The sequence below is a fragment of the Rhinopithecus roxellana genome, chromosome 1, assembly GCF_007565055.1.
Source record: "Rhinopithecus roxellana isolate Shanxi Qingling chromosome 1, ASM756505v1, whole genome shotgun sequence".
Lineage (NCBI taxonomy): Eukaryota > Metazoa > Chordata > Mammalia > Primates > Cercopithecidae > Rhinopithecus > Rhinopithecus roxellana.
This window is the reverse complement of record NC_044549.1, coordinates 74554309-74570638: the sequence shown is the minus strand read 5'-3', so window position 1 is coordinate 74570638 and position 16330 is coordinate 74554309. Positions and strand designations below refer to the sequence as shown.

The 16330-nt window shown below is 37.6% G+C and overlaps 1 protein-coding gene across 1 annotated transcript in view; it reads left to right on the top strand.

Annotated features, from left to right (window-relative positions):
• Nucleotides 1-16330, top strand: part of LOC104661533 (succinate--CoA ligase [GDP-forming] subunit beta, mitochondrial) — a 151068-nt gene that overhangs the window by 41841 nt on the left and 92897 nt on the right. The window lies entirely within an intron of this gene.

The following is a 16330-nucleotide window of genomic DNA, read 5'->3' as shown; positions in this document are numbered from 1 at the left end:
CTATCTCCTGGGTTCAAGCGATTCTCCTTCCTCAGCCTCTTGAGTAGCTGGGGTTACAGGTGCATGCCACCACACCCAGCTAATTTTTGTATTTTTAGTAGAGACGAGGTTTTTCCATGCTGGCCAGGCTGGTTGAACTCCTGACCTCGTGATCCGCCCGCCTTGGCCTCCCAAAGTGCTGAGATTACGGGCATGAGCCACCACGCCCAGCCTGCAACTTCTATCTTATATCGCATTGGAATACATGATGATTTAACTCTCAGTTTTGGGTAAAAGGCTTATAAATAGCTCCTGGGATCTTACTTTAGAGGTTGTGTGTACAGTCCTGAGAGGTGGAAGGAAATAAAAAAGATACAGTGTGCCAGTCGAAACATTGATTGGCATGAACTTTATTTGGTAATTTACACAGAAGCAACTGGTCCTTTGCTTACATGATTTAGAAGGAAGGCATACTATGATTCCTTCCATAAAGATGCTGAAGGTATTACCAAATATTGGAAAATCTTAGGGTTATACGATCATATATCACTGGGAAATAATGGCCCCACCTTCTTTTGTATGCTTTCTCATTTTTATCTCCGACCATTAGTTTGTAACATATGCACTAAGTAGCAGATAACGGTACCTAGTTTCATAGTTTCTATTGCTGCTTCATGTGCATCTTTTTAACTTGAGGGTAGCTGACTAGAATGTAGCTACCACACCCATGCTAGGGGCAGTGTGGGCATTCAATTAATATTTAATCAGCTAGTTTAGTAACCCAGTTAAATATCAGTATGCTTTGTTTCACCTGTCGATACTCAGTTGACTATAACGTGGTTTAGGTAGATGCTTATTACATAGAAAGACAAAATATTTTGAAAGTCTAATGTACATGGTTTTCATTTCATTCTTTTAACAGCCCTGTGAAGTATGTATATGCCAGAACAATTTGATATAAAACTTTTTCTTTAATTTTTTAATTACTTTTTTTAGAGACAGGGTCTCATTCTGTTATCCAGACCATAGTGCTGTGGCATGATCATAGATCACTATAGCCTCGATCTCCTGGACCCAAGCTATCCTCCCCGCACAGGCTCTTGAGTAGCTAGGACTACAGGTGCACGCCACCATGCCTGGCCAATATTTTTAAAATTTTTTGTCTCGCCATGTTGCTCAGGCTGGTCTCAAACTCCTGGCCTCAAGTGATCCTCCTACCTCAGGCTCTCAGAGCACTGGAATTACGGGCGTGAGCCATCACAATTGGCCTAAACTTTATTTGAGAATCATTGTCTCAATATTGTTAGAGTATCTAATAAATTGAGTTGGTTACTAAAATATCTAAAGATGTAGGAAATCTGAATCTTTACTAAGAAAATCATCAATGAAAATAATACCAGATTTTCAAAAAATGAAATGTGGTCTGAACTAAATATGGAAGCTTCCCATTAATAAATATACTGGCAATAGCCTATTTTGTTTTGCATGTGTAAAATTTTGTCACAAAACAGACGGCAAGGTATTATTAGCACTTATTTTCAATTCTCCAGTGCCGTTCAGGAATAGCGAAGTTATTGAAGTTCAGAGGCAGCCAGCCATGAGGAAGGTATTCGCCGAAAGAACAATGTTTCCACTTACATAAGCTCTTTGTTTTCATTAGTTAGGCAGAAATACCTATCAGTGGCTCTCTAATCATATATTAATTCACTTATTCTTTCTTCCTACTGCTTTCTAAGGGAGGAATCATTTTCCTCCCAGAGATTCCCAAAGCAATTGAAATCTGTAAATACCGAGAGACACATCTCCATAAGCTGCTTGAACCACAAAGTACCCAGAGGACAGACGACTGTAATAAAATACTGAACTTCCAGCGTCTACTGAAACTCTGTGCAAAGAATAATAGAGAGTCATTGAAAGATGAAATCTACCAGGACAATCATTGGATTTCGCTGAAATAGCTTTTCTTAGTGCCTCACCTCAAATTTTAATTTTGTAAAACCTATAGGGTGGGGAGGGAGAGTGGAAAAATTACTGTCAGAGCCATTTTTTCCTTTTTAAAAAACCATTCTCCTCCAAAATTTTGACTTTATGGAATATTTTCAAATGCTTGGATTATTTCAACTTTTTTTTGAGATTAGCTGTCATCTTGGGTAGATAAAGGTATGTGGGAGTTATTTTATTTTTCTCATGCTATATCAGGAAAATGAATGCACAGCTCATCTCACAGTACTTTTTCCAAATCTTGAAATTTCAAAACCGGTTAAAAAACATAGAAATGTAATGAGTATTTTCAATCCTGGCTTCGTTTCACAAAATTTAGAGAACAGAACCTAAAAAATAGTATAGATGAGTTGATGTGATTTTGCAAGGAAACTGGCTGTAGTTTTTGGCAGTAATTATTTCGTGTCCACATGCCCAAAAGTAGAGGTTCCTGAGAGCCCAAAGCTAATTATTTCAAAGGTATCGATTGTCTTGTTAGATAAAATGATTAGTAACTTGAATACACAGAAAGTCAAAATTACAGGACACCAGTTTTTGTTAAACTTTTATCAACTGATATTAACAACTGCTTATTTGCAGTATGTCTAAGATAATTCTGTTGATTAGTAAACACAACGTCATTGAATAAAAATATTACAGGTTGACATATATTTCCACTCATGATGTCAGTCATAGAGCTGAAAATTTTACTTATTTTGCTTGACTGTTAACCCAAATGCTGATTTTCACTTGGACCTAACACAAGTATCTCTATAACTAATGTGTTTCTTATTACTTTATCTTATATATGAAATGAAGTTCCTCTACCAAGCTGAATAAAACAAGAGTCTTTTCAAGATAAACTCACTGAACTGAATTCATATGAAGTATATCATTAAATATTTTATAATTCTCTTATCTTCCAGCTGAGCTTGAGATGAGAGAAAAGTAATAGAGTTTGTTCTGCTAGTGGTCTTCATCATTTTGATTTAAAGAATTCTAAGCATTAGTATTCTTTAAATCATAAAGAGCAAAAATAATATAAAATAGGAAATAGAAGTAGGGTTTTGTGGTTTTCTGTTAAGAATTGGAAGACATTTAAAAGAAAAGCACTATATAGAATATTGTCCTTGGGTTTTTGTTTTCCAAATTATACCCTGGTTTCTATTTTAGTTCTGAACTTAGAATTCCAAAGATGTAGCAAATGTAACAAACTTTTGTGTAAGTTTGCGTTCACTTACACAAAACACCTTGTGTTCACTTACACGAAACATCTTGTGAAGTGAATACAAGGAAAGGGCACTTGGCATGAATATCCCCAGTGACCCCAACTCTGTTGGCCAAAGATAAACAAATCTTTTGCTCTCTGAGGGCCTAGTTTTGAAAAGCAAAAGTACATGATTGGCATTAGTAAAGGCACCTCATTGGATTTGATTGTACTTCCTGGTTTAGATCCAACTTTGAGTCATATTTTCAAAGCCCTTGAAATATCTATGAAGAAATGTGCTACCTAAGCACCAAGGACAAGTTGAAGAATGGAAGGGACTCTTAGTGGGATTCTCATGCCAGACTGCCTGGGTTCCAGTATTGTCTTTACCACTTACTGGTTGTGGGACCTTGGACCCACTATATAACTTCTGTGTGCTTTGGTATCCTCATTTATAAAGTGGTGACAATAGCAGTGCTTACCTCAGAGGGTTGTTTTGTTACACAAATTGAGACACACATGCACACTTGCCATTTAGAGGGAAAATAATTTCATATGACAGTATCATTTAAAAAATTTAATAAACTTATATTAAAGTATAATCTACAAACAGAACAGTATACAAATTTTAAGTATACAGCTTCATGAATTATTACAAAGTGAACATATCATCTAACCTCCAGCCAGATCGAGAAATAGAACATGGCCTGGCACGGTGGCTCATGCCTGTAATCCCAGCACTTTGGGAGGCCAAGGAGGGCGGATCACTTGAGGTCGGGAGTTCGAGACCAGCCTGGCCAAAATGGTGAAACCCCGTCTGTGCTTAAAATACAAAAATTAGCCAGGTGTGGTTGCAGGCGCCTGTAATCCCAGCTAATCAGGAGGCTGAGGCAGGAGAATTGCTTGAACCCAGGAGGAAGTGGTTGCAGTGAGCCGAGATCACGCCATTGCACTCTAGCCTGGGAGATAAGAGCAAGACTTCATCTGAAAAAAAAAAAAAAAGAAAGAAAGAAAAGAAAAAGAAATAGAAATAGAACATAACAGGGATCCTGGAAGCCTCCTCATACTGTCCCCATCATTTTCCTACCCTGCTTTCTCTCCACAGGTAATTTCTTTTCTTTTCTTTTTTTGTTTTTCTTCTGACTTTTAGCCTCCTGAGTAGCTGGGACTAAAGGCATGTGCCACCATGCCCGGCTAATTTTTGTATTTTTAGTAGAGATGGGGTTTTGCCTTGTTGCCCAGGCTGGTCTTGAACTCCTGACCTCAAGGGGTCCTCCTGCCTTGGCCTCCCAAAGTGATTGGGTTACAGGCAGGAGCCATTGTACTTGGCCCTCAAAGGTAATTTCTAATATCACAGATTTGTTTTGCCTGTTTTTAAACTTAATATCACTGGAATCATGTACTGTATACTCTTTTGTATTTGTTATCTTTTACTTTACTTTTGCCACTTGTTAGTCTTTTCAATTTTAGTCATTCAGTTAAGTATGAGACATTATCTCATTATGGCCTTTCTGTCATGACTAATGAGGTAGAGCACCTTTTCACATATTTATTAGCCATTTGAATATACTCTTTAAGCTTCTATTGCCTCATCTATAGACATGAAAATAATACCCTAAAACATTGTTTTAAGTACCAACTTGCAAACCTTTCTAAAGCACAGTGAAAACTTTAGCTTTTGGTATTTTCTGAGTGTTTCATTCCATTATCACTTCCAAAACTTAGATTTAGAATAAATGCACATCTACAGAAATGGGAGGTGTCTGATACAGGTTCAGTGATCATCAGTGTTACTGCATGTGTTGTTTTGAAATTGACATGCAGATGGAAGGTGTAAGTGACTCAGTAGCTTACAATGATTCTCTGCTCAGACAACCAAGGAAACAATTTAATAAAGGGAGGATTAAATTCATGTTTGCAAGAAGAACAAAATATCATTTGTTATAAATTTGAGAAGAGGCCAGCTCTTTTTGTACTCTATGGTATATGCTTCAGAAACTTCAGAATGTGAAGCCAGAGAAGTAAAACTGCGTGCCATATTTTCAGTATCAGGTATATGCAAATGCCTTACATTTTAATAAATATATTTTAGGATTCACTTGTGCTGTCTCATATTTTTAAATTATTGCACATTTAGAGTTTATTTAAGTACAAAGAAGAATATCCTGTTTTCTTTCAGATACATGCTTATAACAGAGGCACGGAGCTGTTTAAACATAAACTGAGGTGCCATAAAATTGTCAAGAGTTGATTTGAATAACCAGTGATTCACGGGTTGAGCAGCTCCAAACCAAAAGTGCTTCCAGGGCTCCATCAAAAGAACGTAAAGGGAAGACTTTTATAGGGCAAACACGAAAGTAAGGCAACGAAAATATTGGATTGGTTACAGTTATCCTGTTGCCTTATTTGGTCTATCCTGCTGGAAAGTTCTAGTTATGTAACCGTAAGTTAGATAACTAGAACTTTCTGCTTCCAATTGGTTAGCCTTAAGTTTTTCTTTAACATAGGCATTTACAAGAAATAGCTCAAGTTTTGTTTGTGTCTGCAAATCAAGCAGAGTTAAGATCACTTATGAGGCCTAACTGGCCTTGTCTCCTCGGAGACTCTTCAGGTCTGGTGTCCATTTTAATTATTGTAACAAAGCAAAACCCATTTCATTACACACCACATGTATTTGCTGAAATAGCTTATCTGCAAGCGATTGTTTTCTTGGTAGGGCAATAGAACTCTTGTAGGAATTTATTTTCGAATACAGTGCTCAATACTTTATACAACGCGAGCATTATTTTTGAAACAACTACCTTGCATTTCTATTCTTGCAGGCTTGCTTGAAAATATATATTTTTTTCGTATAGAGTGGAAAAGATTAAAATTCCAGGCAGCCATTCTTTCTAGTGGTAGTCGACCTGATAGTCTAGTCTGTTAAGAATGATAAAATTAATTTTGTGTTGATGAATTTGCAGCTGGTCATTTAGTCTCCACTTCCACTTAGAATAGCTCCTTATTTAGGGGCAGTCACTCTGCGTAAGCTAGAGGATGGAAAACCGTCTACCACTCTGGGCCCTTTTCTTTTTTCTCCTGGCAGTAGTTTTCCCACTGCCAGGAATTCACAAATGTTGATTTTTGCATATCTTTTCCTGATGTCCAGTTAATTAAAATTTCCAATAATGTCTGGCCCTCCTTGCCCACCTCACGCTTGTCCATTTTACCTGTCAATACTTCTCAGTAATAAATGGGTCCTGGTGACTGCATTTGGTTTTGTATCTTCCACATGATCAGTGTATCTGCTAGCCACCACATTTTCAAACCATCCCTAATGGAACACTCAAAATCTATTTTCATGCTCCTCACAGACATACCCTCAGAAACAAATCGAAAATAAGATTTTTACTCTTTACTCTATCTTCAAAATCCAGATTTTAATGCATCCTGGTTTGTTTTATAGTAAGTGACTTAAAGAATTTAACAGATTTGGGGCTTAGTAAATTTTGTCGTTAGTCCCAGCAAGCTTAGGAATTGATTATGAGTCATCTGTGTAGATGCCTTTGTAGACTGTTAAAGAGAAATGGACCATGAATCAAAGTATAATGCCATATAGTTTGGAAAAATATATAATTATTAGAAGAGTTAGGGTTATTGTTTTCCTTAATGTTATTGCATCGAGAAAAGAAGGAATTGAATGCAACAATTAGAAAACAGTGCATTTCTCAGAAAGAAAATCAATAGTGGTCAAGAATAATGTCAAGAATCTCTGCATCTTAAGAATAATCTTCTGTGGCAGGGCATCTGAAAGTTGTACTATTATTATTTTTGAGATGTTACTTTACAATTCAGATAAAGCCTGGTAAAGGTATCATTAGATGTGGTTAGGGAACTTAGGAAAATCATTCAGAAGAACAAGACTGAAATCCTTTTGACTGTGAAGGTCTCTGATTCCTTTCCTGTATAGTAGAGGTGAGATGTAGTCTTGTGGGATGTACCCCATGGATTCAGGAGACTGCAGATACTATGAATCCTTTTTTTCCTCCTTCCATGCTGCCCCACCCACTGTCAGAGAATTAGGAATTAGGAAAGATGGTCTCATTCCTAAACGAGCAACATGTCCATATGGGCTTGCCTAAGAAATTGGCTCGACTTAGTAGTTTGCTAAATAGTCTTTTGTCTTTGTTTTAGGGCATTGTATAAATAGGAGTCCCTTTTCCTAATTATTAAAATAAGGAAAAACAAAACAGAAAATGATAAGATAGATTATATATATATATATATATATTTATATATACCTTTTTAAAAAACATATATATACACACACTAGTTTTGACAAAACTAGACTTGTATCACATAATTGACAATATTATATAGTCTGCTTTCTTTCATTTTTTTATGTCTGTTTTGCCTGTCCTGGTACAGTTCTTTATAACATTTTCAGTGGTGCAATGGTGTTTATTGTTTGGCTATACAAGTTTACTTAACCTAGTGCTGTGTTATTTTATCCTCAGAGTGTTTCACATTTAAAATACTGCTGTGAACCTCCTTGTACTCGTAACTTTACATAAAGCTGGGATTATTCGTGTAAGATAAATTCCTAGAAGCGTAAGGGTCAAAACATATGCAGATTTTAAGGTTTTCACATGTATCGCTGAATTACCTCAATAATAGTTGAAGGACCTGTGGAGGGCTAACTTCAGTGAGATGAGTGCCCATTTATTTTCTCATGTCTTGGCTGTCATTGCTGTGATTCTTTACTAACAGGAGAGGTAGCATTTTTTAATCTTTTTCCTTCATTCAGCAGTTTTAATGCCTCTTTATGACTTGCCTTTTCATATTTTTTGTCTAGTTTTCCATTATTACGTCGCTCTCACAGTGATTTAGAATACAAGACTCTGTGTGTGTGTGTGTGTGTGCGTGTGTGTGTGTGTTTGAGATCAAGGGAATGGGTAGTTTTATATATGTCATCACTCATGTTTTCCTGCATCCTGATTCTTGTCTTTAAATTTGTTTATATAAATTTTGATGTCTCACTATAATAAAGTATGTATACTTGAAATGCTTTTTTGTAGAGTATATTGAGATCACCTCATGCCCGTTAGTGTTTTTTACTATGACTTCCTTAGTTTCCCCGAAACTTGTTTTCAGACTTTTAAAATTTGTCGTTTCATAAATCAACATACCATGGTACAATTTCAAGTAAAAGATGGTATTCTCCCCCCACCCCTCCCACAAAGGGAACAGTTCTCCCAGTCTGTTTAAAGCAAAATGAATATTAGGATCAGAAGTGACATGTTCCTCTAGTTATTAATAGGATTCTTATTTATTTCCAAGGAATGCTTTTAAAGCGTTGGAGGAATTTCACTGTAATCTAACCTACATTGTTTTCTCTTAGTATTCTTAGTATAGTTGATCATTATTTGCTTATTCTGTATTTTGAAATTTGCCTGTGTGCTAAGATTAATTTGTACTCCAAAAGTCATTTGTAATTCCACAGCACTTTCAAGGTCATTCAAGGGGATGTGCAGAGTGGTGAAAAATTTTATTCACCCAATGCACATGTTCCCAAATGAGATCAAACAAGGCAATCCTCTACCTTCTTGTTTCAGCTTTCATACTGTAAAACATGTCCTTTTGCAGTCTATTTATGGCCATGTTTTTTGCATTTTTTCCTTTTTTGTGTGTTTGATTTCACTGTTGGCCCCTAAGCATAGTGTTGAATGCTTTCTAGCGTTCCTAAGTGTAAGAAGTCTGTGATGTGCCCTACAGAGAGCATACAGGTGCTAGATAAGCTTCATTCAGGCATGAGTTATAGTGCTCTTGGCCACGAGAAGCAACGATATATATTAAATAAAGTGTCCTTAAACAGAAGCATACTTAAAACAAAAGTAGGAATTGATCTGCTGATGAAAATAGTGTGACTAGAGGCTCCTAAAAATGTAACTGTGTATTTCCCCTAAGAACAATGGTTGAGTATTTTTAATTCAGTGGTTATAGTGACTGTATAGAACATAACTACTATGGATAATGAGAATTGCCTGGGTAGTGTTTTGGGTAATTATGAGCAGCTTTTCTTAGATTATATGATAGAGACACCTTTTTTCCCTCCCTCCCTCCCTCACTCCCTCCCTCCCTTCCTTCCTTCCTTCCTTTTTTCTTGTCTGTCTGTCTCTTTCACAAGATCTCATTCTGTCACCCAGGCTGGAGTATAGTGGTGCGATCGCAGCTCACTGCAGCCTCGGCCTCCTGGGCTGAAGAGACCCTCCCACCTCAGCCTCCTGAGTTGCTAGGACTGCAGGTGCATGCCACTGCACCTGGCTAATTGAATTTTTTTTTTTTTTTTTTTTTTTTTTTTTTTTTGTAGAGCTAGGGTTTGTTGCCCTGCCTAGTCTCAAACTCCTGGACTCAAGCGGTCTGCCTGTCTTAGCCTCCCAAAGTGCTGGGATTACAGACGTGCGCCACAATGCCAAGCTGAGACACTTTTAAAGAAAGGACAATCAGAAACCCCCAGTCTAAATGTAAAGTAAAATATCTTTTCTTTTCATAGTTTACTTGTTCCCCTAAAGGAAGGATTTGATTATGAGAACCTTTAGGATATGCCAGTAATGGCTTTTTAGACATATTGCCTTTATAGCTATGGAATGATTAAAGTTTGAGGAAATTTTAATTAGTTTTTCAACATTTCAGTTAAGAATGATTTCCTTACAAATTTAGGTTATTTTCACTTTATGTTTTTGAAAGTTTTTTTATATCAGATAATGATCGCTGTTTCACCTTTACAAATTTACATTTCCTACTAAAAGTGAGATATTTTTAAAAATTCCCTAATTGTATTCCTGTAATACAACCACTATTATAATTTTAAAATTTTTTCTTCCAACATTATCCATCATTGCCTGATGAACATCTTCTCATGTTGTTAGTCTTCCTGATCATTATTTTCCTAGCAGTATTAAATAATGGACCTTTTTATTTAGATATTTATTTAAAGAAGCCTAATATGTCAGATCTCTTTCAAAAAGCATGTGGAACTTTGTAAACCAGATTTGCTTAGAGCGGGGTATGATACAGTCAGCAATCAAATATAATAATAACAAGTATGAAGAGCTTTGTTTCACAGTAAGCCATAAGACTTAGAGAAGAAAAAGAAAAGCTTTGGGGTACATAACAGTTTTGTAACAATAAAAAAGGAAAATCAACATAATTCAGGACCAAGCTACATATTTTTAATGTATTTTATACATTTACTACCTCTGTGGACTTCTAATTTGAGTTAGTTTTAATTATCTCAGAATTAATGGTGAGTCATTTATTAATATTTGATACAGTCCTTCTGAGTTGCTAGGATGCTAAACTACCTAAGCATTCCAGAGGTGGCCGAATGCACCTTCCTGTTTATTCAGTTTAATATCTTCCTGTTCAATGTCTTCCTGGTATATTTAGGTCAGTAGGGTCAGGAGGCCTCAAGACTGATACTTGCTACTGGTCAGAAAATGAACTCACCTTTATTCTTTCATTCTCTTTCTTGCTAGAATCCTCAAATGAATTATTTTACCAAAATCCTCTTAGGATTCCACTGATTTCTCTGTGCATTCGCACCAAACTTTCTGTCTTTGTAAAGGAGTAACATACTCCAGGTGAACTTCTAAATTAAGTGTCTTTTTCATCTTTATAACCCTCATCAGATGTGTCCTTGGGGATAATTTGTGCCCATCTCCTTTTTCTTTTTCATGTGATATTTACAATTTACAGTCCTCACCACTGAATAATCTCTTTATTCATTCACTTCTTTTTAAAAATTCTGTAAAATTGCTCAGAAATATTATATTTTGTTTGCCGCCTTCCCCATCCCCACATTTCTTGTTGCTTTTTGCTCCATATTCTTTAAAAATAACGAAGGTATAGAGCTTTCTTGAATTTTCTCCCCATTCATGGTTTTTGTTTTATTCAACTATTGTATACTTCATTATCTGTAGCCCCCTATAATGGTATATAGAACATGGTAGATGCCCCAAAAATATCTTTTCAGAACAAATTCATATTGTCAGCCTGTTTTTTAATTTCCATATAAGTCATCTAGCTGAATATTCTCAGCCAGGAAGAAAAGCATAATAAGTTAATGAGTTGCCCTTCTGAAACAGTTCAGTTCCCAGGCTAGATGCCAATGCCATGTGTCTGGCAAGACTGTAATACAATGGGGCAGTCTGGTGGGGGCCATACTGTAGGACTAGACTTGTTCACCAGGGTCAGGCAAGCATTGGAAGGAAGGACCTCTTTGTGGAGAGTGGGATGAGGTTCCATCCAGCAGCCAGAGGCAATGAGTACAGGAAATGGTTGGTTGTACAGGAAGGATTGTGGCAGCAGGGAGAGGGCCTTATCCGAAAGCAGCATGTTAGAAGATAGCCAGAGCACACACAGAGGGAGGCAATTCTCAAACAACATATAGGTAATTCTCTTAACAAATAGCCAGTGCCACCAACCCCACACTGTAGTGCAGGGGCCAAACTGCATTCATGGCAAACCTCCTGTAAGCCAAAGTTTGGTTCTAGAAAGACTCAAGTACCAGGCAGGAACTCAGCCATATGTACAAGTCAGGGTGTCAACCATGAGGTCAAGATTCATTATACAGCAAGAATGACTTGACTAGGGGGGTGTTCTCCAGCATGTCGGGGGCAGCTCTACAAAGACCCCTTTGTGAAATCAGTTACTAGTTCCCCAGACCACAGAATGACTAAACCGGATTAAAAGCTATTTAGAAACATCAGCCAAACAAGAATATATTAAGTGTCATCCCTGCCAGGCATTCTTATAGGCACTGAGGATAAAGCAGTGAGTGAAATACATCTCGCCTTGCTCACCTGTGTCATTTTAAAAGCCAGTGAGTAACTAATAAAAAAAATTACGTAATATATCTGCTGGTGCTATCTGCTAGTTTGAAATATAAAAATGAAAGGGGGCTTGAAAATGCCAGGTGTTTGTTATTTCTGATATATTTGTCCAAGCAGACCTCTCTGATAGTTGACCTTAGAGGAAAAAATATCATTATTGTTCTGTGATTTGGAGTTGGAGTTTGTGGGCAATGACATGAATGCTATCAATGAAAGAATCTGCCCAGCAGAGCTGTCCTCCTTTCTCTTGTCTTGGCCTACCAGAGTGTTCTGAGCAATGTTGCTTGCTTTATTACAGATTTTTTTTTTTTTAACTTTTGTCCACTTAAATAGTTTACGCAGCAACTTTACCCTAATTTGGGTGGCAACTCTCTTGCAATTAGAGGTCCTTTCTGAATATCCATGGATATTTTATCTGCATACCCAGGAACCTCTCCTGAGGATGCTTCATTTCCACCTTCGAGGTCTTCTGAAATGGAGCACTGCAAACACACATATTAGCATTCCCAAGGGCCAGCTGGTACAAATCCGAGTTAATTATTTTTCTTCCAGCTTATCTGTGGGTTCTTTCATTAATTGTTATCTGTACGTATTCTGGACACATCCTTTTTTCTCAATTAGAACTCAGTAGAATGTTTTTGAGCAAACATTTAGGTGTCTGCTCTAATACTCAAAGGCCTGAAGATCGTAAACAGCAAGCAGAAAATCCATTTGGAGCTTTAACCCTTGACCTTCTAGGTTTCACTTGCTCGTTAATCCCAAGCAGCACATTTCTCTGAGAGGGAGACAAAAGTGACTTAGAATCTTCCACGTGTCATTATGATCCAAGAGTGTTGGCATTTGGGTAGCAGGTGTGAGTCACCTCATCTTTAGATGATTTCTGATATTTTCTGTGTTTGATAACCTGTGATCAGTAGTTGCATTTCATGAGTGGAGCCTTATTCTCCATTAAGCTGAATGACCAAATAGTTAATCCAAATGCTGACAGTGTTGACCAAATTCCAAAGAAGAGATATTTGGTATTCAAATGAGAAGGGTGGGTGAGGCAAAAGGAAAAAGTACGAAAGTATAGAAACATGAAGAGAACTTATACTGAAAGAACAAATTCTTCGATTCAGTTTTTCTATACAGGTACATCCTTAAAAGCACTACCAATTGAAAGTTGCACCAATTTATCCTAACAGTGTGAAATACCTTAAATAAGGTATACGACATAAATTAAAGCTCCATCAGCATACTATATTTCTCTTCCTATTGGTTACAGCTTGGTATTTCTGCATCCAGCCTGCACTCGATAATCCCTCCCTCCCTCCCTCCCTCCCTCCCTCCCTCCCTTCCTTCCTTCCTTCTTACTGAAATAGTCTCTCTCTGTCATTCAGGCTGGAGTACAGTGGCAAGATCTTGGCTCACTGAAACCTCCACCTCCCAGTTCAAGGGATTCTCCTACCTCAGCCTCCTGAGTAGCTGGGACTACAGGAGCATGCCATCATGTCCAGCTAATTTTTGTGTTTTTTTAGTAGACACAGGGCCATGTTGGCCAGGCTTGTCTCAAACTCCTGACCTCAGGTGATCCACCCGCCTCAGCCTCGCAAAGTGCTGGGATTACAGGCATGAGCCACCATGCCCTGCCAACAATTATTTCTTGAACACTTACTATGTGTCAAGTTACGAGCTAATCGAGAAAGTAGGAAACCATCCGATATTTGATGCTATTGGTTCCAGTGGGGCTTTCCTTATCAAGTTTCTTCTGATTGTAATAATCTCTTTAAAGCAGAGAAAGGTAGGTATCTGAATGACAGATATAGTCTTTTCTGCAGTCTTTTTAAGGCTCAATAAAAACCCAGTATAGAGCAAGTATTATACTTAAGGTCACATACCAGTCTCTAGGTTTACTGAGATTTGTCTGTGGAGCCTTACTAAGCAGAACGTCAGCCATGGACTGTCAGTGTTGACAACAATTTTAAAGCTGTTAGAAATGCACAGTCTGTGTTTTCGTAGGATCTCCAGGTGATAGCTATGCATGTTAGAGTTTGAAAAGCCCTGTTCTAAAGTAGGGGCAGACAAACTACGGTCCATGGCCAAGTCCTGGTCAATGCCTGTATTTGCAAATAAAGTTGTATTGGAATAGGGCTATGCTCATTCATTTTCTTAATGAGTTAAGTAGTTGTGACCAAGACCCTGGTCCACGTGGTCCAGAGTAGTAATACTCGAATGTGTGTTGTTGGACCCAGGCCAGTTTATGTACCAGTGCCTGTTTGTGAGCTGTTTTAGGTTTGTGGTAAGTACAAATACTGAGACTAAGCATTTATAAACTTTTATTGCTAATTACCCTTGCCATGACATGCAAGAGGAAGATCAATTTTTTAGTAATTTGCATTATTATATTTTATAATAAGTTAGTGAGTGTTAGGGAATTATTTTTAAAAATTGATCCATCATCACAGATTATGTAAGAAACAGCACTCTGTGAGTATAGATGATATATGTTTGTAAAAAACAGCATCATAAGTGAATTTGATTATACATCTTGATGCCAAAGTGAACTTTCTTATGGGCTGTGATAATCGCATTGTCCTATTCTTTGCTCACCCTGCTTTTCTATGAATCTTCCTCTTGTCTCTTTGGGAATACTTCCTTGATCTTGGTGATGCTGTAAAATGTGATGCCTTCTTTCTCTCTGTGTGTCTTCACTTGGATCCTCTCTTTCCCAGCTACTACTCACAGAGTAAGCTTTTGCCCAGGCCAGGCCAATTGCTTTACTGCATCCCTGCCATTGTACGTTTCTTTCTGGGATGGTCTCTGGCCACAAGTCCCTCAAGCTAGTTAGAACCTTCCCCAGGGCTTTTCCCCGGAACCTCATGGAAGAGACTGCCTACTTCTGGGATCATAAAGAAAATAATGTGGCCCCAGAGGCTACATTCCCTACCAGCTGGTGAAAGCCTGTGTAAGCTCCAGGATCAAAGCTGTATGATGGAGACTCCTTCCATCCTAGGGCTTAGTTCCTCTAGCCTAGGTTTCCATGACTGTGGTTTTCAAAAGTGTGGTTGGACTAGCGGCATCAGCATCACCTGGTAATTTGTGAGAAATGCAGATTCTTGGGCTCCACCCCAGACCTTCAGAGTCAGAAACTCTGGGATGAGGCCCGGGAATCTGAGTTTTAACATGCCTTGTAGATGATTCTCATGTTTGCTTGCATTTTAGAATGTCTGCTATAGCTCTATAACTCCTTATTTCTGTGAGTTACTTCAGCATACTTCCCAGGTGTAAGCCAACTGGTTCCCTTTAACCCCTTAAATTAGAGTTGATTTTCTGTCACTAACAACAGAAAGTCCTGTTTCATATACCGTGAGTACTATTCTTACCAAATGGAGAATTTCCCTCAGCACACTCTTGTACCCTATGGTGGCCCAGAACTCATCTCTTTTAACACTTATTTTTATTTCCTTCCCCATACGCTTTATAACCCCTTGTATTTGAAGATTTTTATTCTCTTCTATTTCTCTGTCAAAGTCTGTCCCCGAAACGCAGAGGACTGTATCCGTTCTAAAGTGACTTTGCTACCCAGATGAGAATTAAGGATAATCTACCAGATAATAGGTAGAGTTCATCAGTGTGGTTTGTAAATGCATTTTTCTAAAGATCAACTCTCTCATGGAGAACTTTTATTTTCCTTCTCTTCAAAAGTAGACTACAGCAAGTTGTGTAATTTTTAAGTGACTTTCGATAAACTTTATGAAATTACCTCATCTTGAGCTCAGTCATTGAGGTGGATCTAATTCATTTTTGTCCCCATTAAGTTACCATCAATTGCTTCTTTTCACAAGAGATTTCTTTCCTATTACTGCTCTTCGTGCTTTTAATCACTCTCAGTGCTTTCTTTCCCCCTCTTGATTTGTAAGTGTTTTGCTGTGATTCAGTCTCCTGCCTATTCTTGTTACAGAGTACAACCTTCATTTGTTATCCGGGTTCCTTGTGCTGTTTGGGGAGGACAGTGGTCAGATCTTTCAGTATTTGACAAATGTCATGATAATAGAGTGTTTCAAGATGAAGATGTTGAATCAACTTTTATGTTTGGTCAAGAAAATTGATTCATAATGATAGGTGACATAAGGTCTTTGCTGAGTTTTTCCTTGGTATGTATGAGGAATGAAAAAAATCACTGCTTTTTTTAAAACCAGAATTTAATGTTTTCTTTTGTTTTCTTTTTTACTTTGATGGCTCTTTGTACAAGCTCCCTTTACAGATTTCTCTGTGGTCAGAGAATCAGCATGTGACTGTCTGTAGCTATTGG